Source organism: Octodon degus, unplaced genomic scaffold (genome assembly GCF_000260255.1).
Source record: "Octodon degus isolate 3935 unplaced genomic scaffold, OctDeg1.0 scaffold00020, whole genome shotgun sequence".
In the NCBI taxonomy this organism is placed as follows: Eukaryota; Metazoa; Chordata; class Mammalia; order Rodentia; family Octodontidae; genus Octodon; species Octodon degus.
In genome coordinates, this window is record NW_004524596.1 from 19,503,168 (window position 1) to 19,517,406 (window position 14,239).

The window sequence follows — 14,239 nt, forward strand, 5'->3', positions numbered from 1 at the left end:
TATATTAGCTCATCAAACATACTTATGTGAATGAAAAAGAACTGAAATTATCCCATGCATAATATCTGACCATAGAATAATGAACTTGGAAATCAACAGCAAAAGAAACCACAAAAACTACATAAACAAACAGAAATTAAATATCATCCTCCTGAACAATCAATGGGTCAAAAATGAAATTAAAGAATAAATTATACAGTATCTACAATTAAATGACAATGCCAATGCAACATACTGGGACTTATGGGATGTAATGAAAGAAGTCTAAAGAGATATATCAATAGTGGAGAACGCTCACATTAGGAAAACAGAGCACAAATCAAAAAACTTAATTTTGAACCACACATCTCAAGAAAATCAAGTCAAAATCTTAAATGAGGAAAGAAATCATAAACATCAGAGCAGAAATTAATGCAATTGAGACTAAAGAAATGTGAAAAAAATCTGAATCCAAAGAGTTGGTTTTTTGAAAGATCAAACAAAATTCACAAGCCCTTAGCCAACTTTATTTTATTTTTTTTCAGATGCCACCACTTTTAATGTCGTATATATCAAATTATAGCAAAAGACAACTACAATATGATGTCCTCTCTTGTTCATGAACAGCACACACATATATCACAGTAAACCAAGCTTATATTTCATCATTAAGTGTGGTTCCCCCATGAGCTCGCTTTGGGATGGATCATTGAGAATATCTTCAGATCCGATAGTCTCATCATTACCCCTCAAAAAATCCAATGAAAGGTTAGAGCTAGAAAGAAATGGAAGACGCTGAACCTGCTGTACTGCTTTGAATTCCATTTGTAATTTAAGAGGAGCAAACAGAACTTGGATGTTTCCCAGTGTGGAAAAATTAATTTTATCTTGGTTGAGCTGCAAATTTTTTTCTGATAATTCAAGAGTATGACTTGATAACAGTTCATTTTTCACACATGGAAAACCTTTTTGAAGATCAGGTTGTTCAAAAGGCCCACTGGCTGAAAGTTTAGTAACTGGAATACTATCCTTTAGCTGAGATCCAAGTCCTCTGGCATTCATCTTCAGTCCGCTCCCAACTTCATTTTAAAAAGGGAAGAAAAGACTCAAATTCATGCAATTACAAATGAAAAGGTGAAATCATGAGGGATCTTTTGGAAATCCGGAAGATCATCAATACCTAGATTAAGAACTTTTACTCTAATGAGATAGAAAACTCAGAAGGAATGAACAGATTCCTAGAAACACAAGAATTACCTAAGTTGAATCAAGAAGAAATAAATATTCTAAATAACCTTATATCAGTCAATGAAATTAAAGATACAGTTGAAATCCTATCAACAAAGAAAAGTCTATATCCTCATGGATTCACTGTTTATTTCTTTAAAAAAAATAGAAAATACCTAATGCTGTTTCTTGACAAACTCTTTAAAGAAACTGAAATGGAAACAGTACTTCCAAAATCATTCCTGGAAGCAAGTATTACCATAATACCAAAACCAGAGAAAAAACAACCAAAAGTGAAAAATACAGGCCAATCTGCCAATAAACATAGATGCAAAAGTCCTCAATAAGACACTAGCAAACAGAACACAGCAAACCAGGAAGATGATTATACACCATGATCAAGTAGGATTCATGGGTGCAGGGATGGTTCAATGTGTGTAAATCAACAAGTGTAATATACCGTATTAACAGGAACAAAGACAAACACTACACCATCATCTCCATAGATGAGGAAATAAAGAACATTTGACAAAGTACAACACCCAATCACGACAAAAACACTACAGAAAATTGGAAAACATAGTCTTTATTTCAATCTGATAAAAGCCATCTATGACAATCTAACAGCCAGTGCCATACTGAATGATTTAAAACTGAAATATTTCACTCCAAAATCAAGAACAAGACAAGAATATCTTGTCCACCATCACTACTCCTATTCAGTACAGTTCTGGAAACATTCACCAGGATAATTTTTTTTCTGTCTTTTCTGTATTGTTTGGAATTTTTTATTAATTTTATAGAGAAAAAGACAGCAATGAGACAGTTTCAAAACCAATTAATAGAACAGTTTCAATAATTACTACATTGTATATTGTTATCTTCTTAGTGGTTATTCATAGCACAAGATGCAGACATGAGATCCTGTGCAAATACTATTAGTAAAAATCTTTCTTCTCATTGAATTAAGAGAAAGTAGCTATATATCTATCCTAACTATTTTGTATATACAGATACAAAATGGTCCTTCTTTTGTATCCCCTTTTTTTGTTTAGTTTTGTCAGAGATGGGTATTCCATTTGCCATTTAAATATTGTAGGTGCATGAATTCAGCAAAATAATCCAATATAGTCTAGTAGTCCATAATAGTGGTGGGTTATCCATAGGACTGGCAATGTCAGAAGTTGTTGACTTGAGCCTTTCACAGCTCAGCATATTAATATGGTTGTACTTTTTATACCTTGTTTTTATACTTTTCTGTTGGATTGTTAAGACCAAGATAAACCAAGACCCATATAACAAGAAATGTATCTTTTGTATCTGATAAGCCATAACTTTCATAATAGTTTTGAAAATAATCAAATACATAGGAATCAATCTAACAAAATAAGTAAAAGATCTATACATTGAAAACTACAGGATTCTGAAAAAGGAGATTAAAGAGGATATCAAAAAATGAAGAGATATCCCTTCTACTGGGGTAGGAAGATCCAACATAGTAAAATGCCCATACTTCCAAAATTGTTTTACAGATTTCAATGCAGTTCCAATCAAGATATCATTATCATATCTCACAGAACTAGAGAACACATTCCTGAATTTCATTTTGGAACTAGAAGAGACCTAAAATAGCAAAAACAATCCTTGGCAATGAAGCAAAGGCAGAAGGTGTTACAATCCTTTACCTAAAATTATACTACAAATCTACTGTAATAAAAACAGCATGATATCAGAAAGAAAATAAATAGACCCAAGGATCTAAACAGCTTAGAAAATGCAGAAACAATTTAAATTTCTTCCATCTTATCTTTGACAAAAGCCAAACGTATTCACTGAAAGAGAGATACCCTTTTCAGTAAATAGTGCTAGAAAACTGGCTTTCCAAATGAAAACTAAAACAAAACCCATATCTATCACCATGCACTACATTAAAATCAAACTGGATCAAATATCTAAATCTTAAAACAGAGAGACCCAGCCCAAGCCCATGCCCAGCGAGTGTGTGGGTGAGCTTCTGGGCTCCTCTGTGCCCACTGGACCATCCTGGACCCAGCTGAGGTGCCTCCTGTGAGTGAAAACTTCCAGTGCGCTCATGGGATCACTCAACACCAAGCCCGTGCCCAGGCCCAGCACATGTGTGGGATAGCTTCCATGATCCCCTTTGCCTGCTGGATCCCTCTTGACCCAGCCCAGTACCACTTGAGACTCAGTACATGTGCCTGCTCTCTGGACCCCTCCAGACCAAGCCTAGACCTGCATACAGGCCTGGGTGAAACTCTGGAGCTGAAGTCCCTGCAGAGAGGCTAGGGGCTAGAACCACCCAGCTAAGCCAGGAGCAGAACATCTTGCCAGAGGAGAAAAACAGGTTCACTTCCAAGGAGTGCAGCAGAAAGAAGCTGAACACAGAAGCCAGACCCAAGCCAGGCACAACTGGATGAATTGAAACATTGTAGATCTGCACTCAAATTTTGTAGGTGCTAAGATTATAACTGCACAAAACTCTACACCAAAGGTCAGAAGACAGTGCTATACAAAATGACAATGAGAAGGAGGAAAATGCACTCTCAGGCCCCTAGCTCACCCAGAAAAATTGCAGAGGACACTAACATAGAAGAAATTGGGAATCACACAACTGAAATGCCTGAATTAATAGTGTCTGAATAAGGAAACAAATGCAGAAAGGTATAGAGGAACTCAGATCAGAAATAACCTCTGAAATGAAAAAAGATATCTCTGAATTAATAGTGTCTAAAGTAAAGAATCAAATGCAGAAACATATAGAGGAAATCAGATCAGAATAAATCTCTGAAGAAAAAAAGGATAACTATAATTAAAGAATTAATAACTGCTTCTCAAGAGGACACTAATAAAAGATAGGAGAGGTTGGAAAATGATGGAATCCTTCAATGAACAATATAGGAAAGAAAATGTGGCATGAAGTAGACTTAAAGAGGAATAGAGGAACTTAAAATGTCAATCACAAGCTTGCAAAAGCATGAGTGAAAGAGAAGATACAGTTTCAGATCATGAGGATGCCATTGTAGCTAGTGAAAAGGTAAGAAAAAATCTCTTAAAAACAACTAGGATGCAGGAAAAAATAATTCATCACCTGCAAGACAATGCAAAAATAAACAACCTGAGACTAATAGGCATCAATGAGAAAGGAGTCAATAAAAATAATATAAAAAGAATATGAGCAGAAGTAATACAAGAAAACTTCCCAAATATGAGGAAACGATCTGACATTCAAGTAACCGAACCATACAGAACTCCAAAGAACACGAACCCAAATAAAAATACACCAAGACATATAATAGTCAAGATCCCAGAAATACAGCACAAGAACAATATACTGAAAGTCACTAGAGAAGACACAGATCACATCTGGTGGAAAACCCATCAGAATAACAGCAAAATTCTCTTCACAACCATGAAGGCAAGAAGCGCATAGAGCAGAGTACATCAAGTCCTCTAGGAAAAAAATTCCAGCCCAGACTACTATACTCTGTAAAAATCTTTTTCAAGTCTAATGGAGAAATGAAATACATCCGTGACAAAGAACAACTAAAGCATTTCATGACGACAAAGACAACTCTACAAAGATTACTAAAAAATGGTCTACAGAGGGACCAAAATAACAAGAACTCCATGAATCAGAACAGAAGGAACCCACTAAATAGGGCAAACAATTAAAACCAGGAGAAAAAACAGTAAACAACAGCAGGTAAATAACATGTCAAACATAAGTCAATATGCCCCAAATATAACCATCAATGTACTTGGACTCAATTCACCAATTAAAAGAAATACACTGGCACAGTGGATTAGGAAATAAAATCCAACAATATACTGCATACAAGAAACACACTTCTCATAAAGAAATTCATAGGTTTATAGTCAAAGGATGGAAAACAATACATCATACCCCAGCACTTCAGAAAAAAAGCAGCGGCAGCAACCCTGTTCTCAGACAGTCTCAACTTCAAACCAAGAATGATCAAACAAAATAAAGAAGGCCACTATATACTGGATAGTGGAAAAATTCAAGAGAAGGAGGTAACACTCATCAACATGTACATACCAAACACAGGACCACCTAACTATATAAGATAAATCATAATGGACATGAAAAATCTAATATCCAATACCACAGAGTTAACAGAAGACCTTAAAACCCACATATCACAAAAAGATAGTCAAGCAGACAAAAAAATAACAAAGAACTAGCAGAACTGAACCAGAGCTTGGAAAAAATGGACTTTGTGGATGTATACAGAGTATGCCACCCAACAACAGCTGAATACATGTTTTTCAGGTGCACATGGATTATTTTCTAAAATGAACCACATACTAGTCCATAATTCATCCTTAAGAATATGCAAGAAAACAGAAATTATCCCGTGCATATTATGTGACCACAATTAAACTGGAAATAAATGACAAAAGAAAGCTGGAAAAAAAAAACTAAGTACATGGAATTTAAACAACACCCTACTCAGCTACCAATGGATTACAGATGAAATTGAACAATATCTAAAATTCAATGAAAATTCAAGCACAACTTACCAGTATTTATGGGATGTGATGAAAGCAGTTCTTAGAGGGTAATTTATAGCTCTGAACTCATATATTAGGAAAACAGAATGGGAACATATAAACACCCTAATGTTTCATGTACAACATCTAGAAAAAGAAGAGCTAACAAAACTCAAAGTCAAAGATGGGAAGAAATCATAAAGATTAGAGCAGAAATTAATTCAATCAAGATTTAAAAAAAAACAGTTCAAAGAATTAATGAATGAAAAAGCTGGTTCTTTGAAAGATTTAATAAAATTGATAAGTCCCTAGCTAAGCTTATCAAAAGGAGGAGGGGCTAGGGATATGGTTCAGGGAAATAAGTGCTTCCCAGGCAAATATAAGGGCCTGACTTCAATCCTCTGTTCTGAGAGAGAGAGAAAAGAAAAAATTCAAATACAAAAAATAAGGAATGAAAAGGGAGTAATCAACACAGACCCAGTGGAAATTCAGAATAATATCAATACCTACTTTTAGGATTGTTACTCTCACAGAATACAAAACACATAAGAAATGAACAGATTCCTAGAAAGATAAACATTACAAAATCTGAATCAGGAAAATATACCAACGCTCAGTGAAACAAAAGCAGCCAATGAAATATGAAATATAATAATAAAGAAAAAACCTACAGACAAAGAAAAGTCCAGGTCCTGATGGATTCACAGCTGAATTCTACAAGAAATTTACAGAATATATAATCCCTATATTCCACAAATTCTACAAAGAAATTGAAAAGGAAGCCATCCTCCCAAAATCATTCCTGGAGGAAAGTATTATACTGATACAAAAACCCGGAAAAGACATAACTTTAAAAAAAAAACCCTACAATTCAATCTCCCTCATGAACATAGGTGCAAAATTCCTCAATAAAACCCTAGCCAATAGAATACAGAAAATCATCAAGAAGATCATACACCATGACTAGGTAGGATTCATCCCAGGGATGCAAGGATGGTTCAATATTCAAAAATCTATAAATATAACACATCATATCAATAGAGCAAAAACTGAGTACCATGTGATCATCTCAATTGATGCAGAAAAGGCTTTTGACAAAGTCCAACACTCATTCATGTTCAAAGTCCTACATAAAATTGGAATAGATGGCCTCTAGTCCAATCTGATAAAAGCCATCTATGACAACCCCATGGCTAACATAATTCTAAATGGGGAAAAACTGAAATCCTTTACTCTCAGATCTGGTACAAGATAAGGATGTCCTCTATCACCAATCCTATTCAATATAGTTCTGGAAACATTATCTAGAGTCATTACATAAGAGAGAAATAAAAGGAACAAGAATAGGTAAAGAAGAAATTAAACTATCATTATTTGCACATGATATGATACTTTACTTGGAAGACCCAAAAAAAAAAAAAAAACTTAACCAAGAAGCTACTAGAATTGATACACAAATTCAGTAGCATAGCAGGTTACAAAGTCAATACCCAAAAGTCAATAGCATTCCTCTACACAGAAAAATAAACCACACTGAAAGGGAAATTAGAGAAACTATACCTTTTACAATACCATGGGAGAAAATGAAATACTTTGGAATTAATCTAACTAAAGAAGTCAAAGATCTATGTAATGAAAATGACAGCACTCTGAAAAAAGAGATCATAGAAGATTTCAGAAAATGGAAAGATATTCAATGCTCCTGGATAAGAACCAACATTGTAAAGATGACCATACTCCCAAAATTGTTTTATGGATTTAATGCAATCCCTATCAAACTACCACCAACTTATCTTACAGAACTAGTGAAGTCATTCCTAAATTTATTTAGAACCAGAAAAGACCTAGAATAGCAATGGCAATCCTGGGCAACAAAGACAAGGAAAGAGGCATTACAATTTCTGACTCAAAATTATACTATGAAGCTACTGTGATAAAATCAGAATGGTATTGGCAACAATATAGATGTGAGGATAAAAGGAACAGATTAGAAAATGCAGAAGCCTCTACAAACACACTCAGCCAATTCATCTTCAACAAAGGGGCCAAAAATGCTCACTGGAAGAATGATAGTCTCTTTCACAAATGGTGCTGGAAAAACTGACTCTCTACATGCTGAAAACTAAAACTGAACCCAGGTCTGTCATCATGCACTAAGCTAAAGTCAAAATGGATTAAAGATCTAAACATTAAAGCAGAGACACTAAATCTCCTGGAAGAGAGAGTAGGAAGAACTCTTGAAGACATAGAGGTAGGCAAAGAATTCATGAACAGAAATCAAATTCCACCGGAAACAGTTTAAGTTAACAACTGGGACCTGCTCTTACTGAGAAGTTTTTTCACGTCAAAAGAAATTACCAACAAAGTGAAAAGACAACCCACAAATTTGGAAAAAATCATGACAAATAAGTACTCAGACAAAGGTCTGCTCTCTAGAATTTATAAAGAACTAAAACACATTAGGGCCCCAAAATTTAAAGACCCAATCCATAAATGGGCATCCGAGATGAACACACACTCCTCAGAAGACAAAATTAAAGAAGAGAACAAATGTATGAAAAAAAATGCTCCACATCACTATCCATACCTGTGAACTAAGCAACCGCATTGAATAGGAATGTTTAATATTTGGGTCATCTTTGGAATGCCTGTCATTCTGGACTTCTAAATAAGTACTGCTTGTCATGTCATATTAATTACTGCTGTACTGTCTCCCACATTAATGTTTGTTGGAAAAAAAGTATACTAAATGAAAACAAGAGACAAGGACAAAAAATGTCATAGGATTGTCCTGCGATAATGCTGTGTATGGTTAGATTTCTAAATTTCTGTGTAAAACTATATAATTATTTATTCCAATGTTTTAACTATGTTTTATTTATTTTTTCTTCTTTTTATTCACATTCTGTAGTGATTTAAAGTTTAACATGTCAATATTTGATGGGAAATTCCTGTTACATGCTATGTCTAAAATGTTTGATATTCAGACAGACAGTGAGGTTAAGCTTAAGAGTCTATGTTACAGGGTAATAATATCATTAAGATTCTCTTCTTGAGGATTTATAACTTGTTTGCAGATGAAAAAATGAAGAACAAGAAAGGCTGCAAGGACAACCAACATTTTACTCCTAGCCATTCAATGTCAATGAGGACTCAGGACACAGGAGAACCTGTACTGTAACATCCTATAACTCAGTGGTGTCCCAAATTTTCTGATCAAGGAGATTATGAGGACACAGAGGAAAGTGATAGATGATGTAGAATGTGCCTAAGCAGAGTCACCTGTAGAGAAAACATTTTCTCAGGCTTTCACAGAGAACAAATTGGTCAAGCAATGGCCATGACTCATCCACATGGCTGACACTGACAAAGGATCTACAAACTGTGGTACAGGGTTTCAGGGTAAATCCTAAGGGGATTTGACCAAGCTTGTCAGACACAAAAGTTACATCTCTTGTTATATAGGTCTTGCCATATCTTGGTCTTAATTATGCATCACAAAAGTATAATAACTAGGTATGAAAAGTAAAGTCATATTAATATGCTGAGCTGTAAAGGGCTCAAGTCAACAACTTCTGACATTGCCAGTCCAGTAGGACTATTGTATTATTTTGCTAAATTCAAGCACCTACAATAATTTAATGGCAATAAAATCACTAAATCTTGTGGAGGAGAAAATGGATACAACTTTTTTTACATAGATGTGGGAGAAGACTTCATGAACAAAACCCTATTGGCACTGGAAATATTACAAAGAATCAGCAGCTTAGATGTCATTTTGTTAAAAAGACTTTGATGTAAAAGGAATCACCAAGAGAGTGTGATGTCTTTTCCTTTTTAAAAAAGATTAAATACAATTCTTTTCATTAATTTTATTGAGGAACAAGTAGCTATGAGATAGTTTCAAAGCTGATTAATAGGACAGTTTCAATAATTAATACATTGCATATTGTTGTCTTCATAGTGGTTACTCATAGTACAAGAGGCAGACATGATATCCTGTCCAAACACTATTAGTACAAATCTTTCCTCTCATTGAATTAAGAGAAAGTAGCTGTATATCTATTCTATTTTGTATATACAGATACAAAATGGTCCTTCACTTGTATTCCTTTTTTTGTTTAGTTTTGTCAGATTGGTATTCCATTGCCATTTAAATATTGTAGGTGCATAAATTCAACAAAATAATCCAATATAGTCCAGTGGTCCCTAAAAGTAGTGGGTTATGCGTAGGACTGGCAATATCAGATGTGGTTGACTTGAACCTTTTACAACTCAATGTATTAATATGGTTTTACTTCTTATATCTTCTTTTTATACTTTTCTGCTGGATGGTTAAGACCAAGATAAAGCAATACCTTTATTGTCAGTGTCAGCCATGTGAATGAGGCATGGTCATTGCTTGACCAATTTGCTTTCTGTGTAACCCTGAGAGAATGTTTTCCCTCCATGTGACTCTCCTTAGACACACTCTACATCATCAGTAACTTTCCTCTGTGGCCCCAAAACTGAGTGCCTTCATTCACTACCCCCTTCCTTTTTAAACAAGCATCTACCAGAGACACAGCATGGCAGCAACTGTCATATCATGACAAGCACGTATTCAAAAGGCCAGAATGACAGGCACTCCAAACATGAACCTACCTTTACAAATTGCCATCCTCAGTGCAATTGCTTAGTTCACAGGTGTCAACTTATATAGTTACTCAGGGTGAGAATCCTTCCAATTAACTGCTAGATTTGTAAATCTTCTGAAGATTCTCAGGATCATTGACCTACCCATCTTAGACATATAACTGTATGGCTTGCGTCTGTCATGTTTCCTAGCTCTTCTCCTTGCTCTCTTTTCATTGTCTAGTCCTCAAGTTCTTGCCTTCCTTTTAATTCTATTATACCTTTCTCTTTGTATTTCTTCTTTTGAGTTCTTATACTAGGGAAACTATACAATATTTACAATTATGTGTCTGGTTTATTTCACTTATGAGTATATCTTCAAGTGGCATCCACTTCAATGTAAAGACTTCGAGTTTATCATTCTTTATAGCTGTGTAATACTCCATTGTATAAAAATACCATATCTTTTTCATCCATTCCTCAGGTGACAGGCATCTTGGTTGTTTCCAAGATTTGGTTATCACAAATTGTGCTGCTATAAACATAGGTACAAAAATATCGCTATGATATGTTGTTTTCAGATGCTCCAGGAAAATTCCCAGTAGGGAAATAGCTGGTATGAATGGAATATCCAGTCCTAGTTTTTTAAGGAGTCTCCACACTGATTTCCATAATGGTTGCACCACTCTACATTCCCACCAGCAGTGGAGAAGGGTTCCTTTTTCCCCACAGCCTCTCCAACATTTGTTGTTGGGTGATTTCTTTATGATAGCCATTCTTTCTGGGGTGAGATGATATCTCAATGTGTTTTAATTTGCATTTCACAGATGGCTACTGACGTGGAGCATTTCTTCATATATTTATTCTCTTCTCTAATTTCATCCTCTGAGAAGTGTTTGTTCATCTCGGATGCCCATTTCTAGACTGGGTCTTTAAATTTTGGGGCCCTAATGGTTTTAGTTCTTTACAAATTCTAGAGAGCAGACCTTTGTCTGAGTACTTATTTGCTAAGATTTTGTCCACATTGTGGGTTGTCTTTTCACTTTGTTGGTAATTTCTTTTGATGTACAAAACTTCTCAATAAGAGGAAGTCCCAGTTGTTATTTGTTTCAACTATTACCTGTGCAAATTTATTTTTGTTCATGAACTCTTTGCCTACCCCTATGTTTTCAAGAGTTCTTCCTACTTTCTCTTCCAGGAGATTTAGTGTTTCTGTTTTAATATTTAGATTTTTATTCCATTTTGACTTTAGCTTAGTGCATGATGATAGACCTTGGTCAAGTTTTAATGTTCGGCATGTAGAGAGCCAGTTTTTCCAGCACCATTTGTTAAAGAGGCTATCTTTCTTCCAGTAAGTATGCTTGGCCACTTTGTCAAAGATAAGGTAGCTGAGTGTGTTTATAGAGGCTTCAACATCTTCTAATATATTCCATTGTTGCTCAGGTCTATTTCATTGCCAGTACCTTGCTGGTTTTATCACATTAGACTTGTAGTATAATTTAAAGTAAGGAATTGTATGCCTCCTGACTTGTCTCTGTTGCCCAGGATTGCCTTTGCTATTCTAGGTCTTTTCTAGTTCCAAATAAATTTTAGGAATGATTTCTCTATCTCTGTGAGGTATGCTGGTGGTAGTTTGATAGGGTTTGTATTAAATCTGTACAGCAATTTTGGGAGTCTAGCCATCTCCACAACATTGTTTCTTCCTATCCAGGAGCAAGGAATATCTTTCCATTTTCTGAAATCCTCTATGATCTCTTTTTTAAGAGTACTTTTCCTTCAAAAGATCCTTGACTTCTTTAGTTAGATTAATTTCAAGGTATTTCATTTTCCTTGGTGCCATTGTAAAAGGTATTGTTTCTCTAATTTCCCTCTCAGTGTGTTTATAACCTGTATAGAGGAACATTATTGAGTTTTGGTATTGACGTTGTATCCTGCTATACTACAGAATTTATGTATTAATTCTAGTAGCTTCTTGGTGGAGTTTTTGTGTCTTCCAAGTAAAGTATCATGTCATCTGCAAATAATAATTTAACTTCTTCTTTACCTATTCTTATTCCTTTTATTTCTTCTCTATTCTAATGACTCTAGCTAATGATCCCAGAACCGTATTGAATAGTAGTGGTGGTAGAGGACATCCTTGTCTGGTACCAGATCTAGGAGTAAAAGATTCCAGTTTTTCCCCACTTAGGATTATATTAGTCTTTAGCTTTTCATAAATGGTTTTTATCAGATTGAGCTAGAGCCCATCTATTCCAGTTTTCTGTAGGACATTGAACATGAATGAGTGTTGGACTTTGTCAAAAGCCTTTTCTGCATCAATTGAGATGATCACATGGTACTTTGTTTTAGCTGTTTTGATATGGTGTATTACATTTATAGATTTTTTAATATTAAACCACCCTTGTATCCCTGGGATGAATCCTACCTAGTCATGGTGTATGATCTTCTTTATGATTTTCTGTATTCTATTGGCTAGGATTTTATTGAGGAATTTTGCATCTATGTTCATGAGGGAGATTGGTCTGTGGTTCTCTTTTTTAGTAGCATCTTTCCCTGGATTTAGTATGAGTATAATACTTGCCTCCAGGAGTGATTTTGGGAGAATTGCTTCCTATTCAATTTCATTGAATAGTTTGAGGTCTATAGGGACTATATCTTCTCTAAATTTCTTGTAGAATTCAGCTGTGAATCCATCAGGACCTGGACTTTTCTTTTATGGTAGGCTTTTAATTGCACCTGTACTTCATTCACTGTTATTGGGCTGTTGAAAGTGGTTATATCTTGTTGATTCAGTTTTGGTAATATGTACCTCTCTGGGACTCTGTCCACTTTGTCTGTGTCTTCTATTCTGTGAGAGTAAAGATTCTCTAAGTGGCTATTGATAATCTTCTGATTTTCCACTGGGTCTGTGGTGATTACACCCTTTTTATTTCTTACTGCTTGTATTTGAATTTTTTCATTCCACTTTTTGATTAGGTTAGCTAAGGGCTTATCGATTTTATTTAATCTTTTGAAGAACCAGTTTTTTTCATTCGTTTATTATTTGAACTGTTTTCTGCATCTCAACTGAATTAACTTTTGCTCTAATCTTTATGATTTCTTCCCGTCTTTGGGCTCTGGGTTTGGTTTGCTCTTCCTTTTCTAGTTTTTGGCGGTGTAGCACTAGGTTGTTTATTTGTTCTCGTTCTGTTTTCCTAATGTGTGAGTTCACATCTATGAATTTCCCTCTGACAACAGCTTTCATAGCATCCCATAAATTCTAATAAGTTGTTCTTGAATTTTCATTGAATTGTAGATATTGTTCAGTTTCTTGTTTAATTTCATGTATGACCCATTGGTTGCTGAGTAGGGTGTTGCTTCATTTTCATGTCTTTGGGGGATTTTTCTCATTTCTTTTGTCACTTATTTCCAGTTTCATTGCACTGTGGTCAGATAATATGCATGGGATAATATCTGTTTTCTTGCATATGCTTAAGCATGACCTATGGACTAGGATGTGGTCTAGTTTAGAAAATGACCCATGTGCAGCTGAGAAAAATGTGTATTCAGCTGTGTTTATGTGGATCACTCTGTATATGTCCACTAAGTCCATTTGTTTCATGCTCTGGTTCAGTTCTGTTATTTCTCTGCTAATTTTTTGGTCTGATTGACCTATCTTTTGGGGATAAAGGGGTGTTAAGGTCTCCTGTTAAGATTGTGGTATTGGATATTAGATTTTTCATGTCCATTAAGATTTGCTTTATATAGATGGGTGCTCCCATATTTGGTACATACATATTTATGAGTGTTATCTCTTCCTCTTGTATTTTTCCCTTAACCAGTATATAGTGACCTTCTTGTTTTGCTTGATCATCCTTGGTTTGAAGTTGAGACTGCCTGAGAA

The 14,239-nt window shown here is 35.0% G+C and overlaps 1 pseudogene; it reads right to left on the minus strand.

Moving 5' to 3' along the window:
* Positions 1-618: 618 nt before the first annotated feature.
* LOC101593268 lies at positions 619-1,041 on the minus strand (annotated as a pseudogene).
* Positions 1,042-14,239: the final 13,198 nt, after the last annotated feature.